This window comes from Octopus bimaculoides, chromosome 21 (genome assembly GCF_001194135.2).
Source record: "Octopus bimaculoides isolate UCB-OBI-ISO-001 chromosome 21, ASM119413v2, whole genome shotgun sequence".
Classification (NCBI taxonomy): domain Eukaryota; kingdom Metazoa; phylum Mollusca; class Cephalopoda; order Octopoda; family Octopodidae; genus Octopus; species Octopus bimaculoides.
Window position 1 is genome coordinate 26,056,138 of NC_069001.1, and position 2,399 is coordinate 26,058,536.

The following is a 2,399-nucleotide window of genomic DNA, read 5'->3' on the forward strand; positions in this document are numbered from 1 at the left end:
ATTATGTAAATATGTCATCACACATTTACATGAGGATTTGGAAGAAATATGGGAAGAATATTTTGTAATTGTTATATTCTACATTTTATTGTTCTAATCTGTCTTTGAAACTATATTTTCCAAATCTTGCTTCAAAATACATTTAAATATGTATTTAACACTTTTTCGTTGACATATGTTTCTGTAGATACACACACACACACATATATATGTGTGTGTGTACGTGTAATATATATATATATATATATATATAATGTATGTCTGTATGTATGTATGTATGTATGTATGTATGTATTCTTGCAAATATATGTGTTTGTGTGTGGGAGGGTTGCCTGCCTTCCGCTGTTAACGATTGTTTTGTTAGCTCTGCTGTTTGTAGAATCATTTCTATAAAATCGTGTTCATAAATTGTAACCTATAGGCACAGATGAGTCTGTGTGGGAAGAAGCTTGCTTCCCAATCATATCGTTCCGGGTTCAGCCCCACTTCGTGGAATCTTGTGCAAGTGACTTCTCCTTTAGTTTTGAGTGGATTTTGTAGACGGAAACTGAAAGAAGTCTGTCGTACATATATACGTATTTATGTGCATGCATGGGGGTGTTTTGTGTGTGCTTGTTTTTGCACTCCCACTACCACCACCACCGCACTTCACAACGGGTTTTGCTCTGCATACGTCCCTGCAACATTGTAGTTCGGCAAAAAGAGACCGAAAGAATGAGTGACAGTCACTAAAATAAACAGGTGCTTGGGTCGATTCATTCCACTAAACGTTCTCGAAGATGGCACCCCAACATGGCCGCAGTCTAACGCCTGAAACCCACAAAAGAGAATAGATAAAAAAAAAAAACATTTTACTCTCTTTTTGCTTCGACGAATGAGTGTTGAATATCTACAACTGCACAATATACTAAGATCGATAATTTTCTGCGTCATCTCGTATTGGAAATCTCACTTATCTGGGATTTAAATTTCTGTTGGATGCGTTGCAGCAGTGGTCGCCGTCATGTAAGGGTTTAATATACTTTGTTCTACGCTGAGCTCATTTCTCCTTCAAGGTATTGATCCTGGCTGCCTCAAAATCGAAAATGAATTGATAGCAGGAGGATCTGCACTGAGGTTTCTTCAGTTGTGCTATTTTCTATGTTTACACATTCAGCTTGAAGGTTTTCAAGTAGGTTTTAGAATGTTTTAATAACGGAACAGTGTGCGACTTTAGTGTCTGGCACCAGTATAATACTAACAGTAGATGTCATTGTTTTTTTCATATGTACCACATGGCCAACCCGCCTCTCTACGACTAACGTGTCACGTCTTGTAAGAGGTTCTGTTGGAGACAGTGTTCATACACTTATTGTTGAACAATGAACAGAAGCAGCAAATATTGAATCATTGATGCCATTAAATACGGCTCATATTGTGTCCATGTTCCAAAGCCAAACAGTAAATTAAATCCACAGCAAATACTGTTTCTTAATTCTTGGTGACAGATTAATATTATGATTTCAATCATATCAGTTAACTAGTTGATTGCTCTTATAACTATATCGATTTTCCATCACTAAGTCCTGCACAATTGATGATTCAAACTTTGACAAGCTAGTAGTAAACGGTGGGTCTTTTGTCCATCAGTCTTCTTTGTCCTATGTGCGCGCCTGTAACAAAGAAAGACCTGTAAGTCCATTGTACGATAGGTGTCGTATAAGCGGGAGCCGTCTCAAATATATATTATTAAGCAAGAAGTGGTTTTACTCATGTAGCAAATGACAGCCACTGTTATGTATCTCTCCAAAAATATGTTTAATTAAATATATGGACTTATTCTATTCTTTTACTAAGTTTCCCTACGTAGAATACGATTGAATCTCTTTCTCTAACAAACCTCCACCTCACAGGAATTCAGAAACGTAAAGTACTTCAAAACTTCTAAATATATTAACCCTTCTGCATATGTTCATGCTTTAATTTGATGATACTAAATCAATTATAAATTTAGTGCATTGTGTTATACGATCCCTTCATATGACAAGAAAACTCCACAATTTCTAGTTCATTATTTTACGCGTGTAGAAAAAAGAAACTAGGCGCTGGAATTGTCATGTATACTAATACGCTTGTATATTATTGCTGTGAAATCTGTAGATCACGAAATGGTATGTGTAAACTACCATTAGTTTTTTTTTCCATTTTTCATTATATACTTTCTATATAGCCTATTTCAAACAAATATATTTTGGTCTTTAGAGGTTATATAAAAATAATGATGAAGAGCTTAATCTTAAACTTACCTTCCATACATTTTAATGGTCTGCTTGATGATCGTCTTTGAAAGTGCCATTTAGAATGCATATATACATGTGTCCGGATATATATATATATATATATATATATATATATATATA

General features: G+C 34.8%; 1 long non-coding RNA gene across 2 annotated transcripts in view; it reads left to right on the plus strand.

Moving 5' to 3' along the window:
- The window catches only part of LOC128250446 (uncharacterized), a 613,350-nt gene that overhangs the window by 473,227 nt on the left and 137,724 nt on the right, over positions 1-2,399 (plus strand). The gene's annotated exons all lie outside the window — the stretch shown is intronic.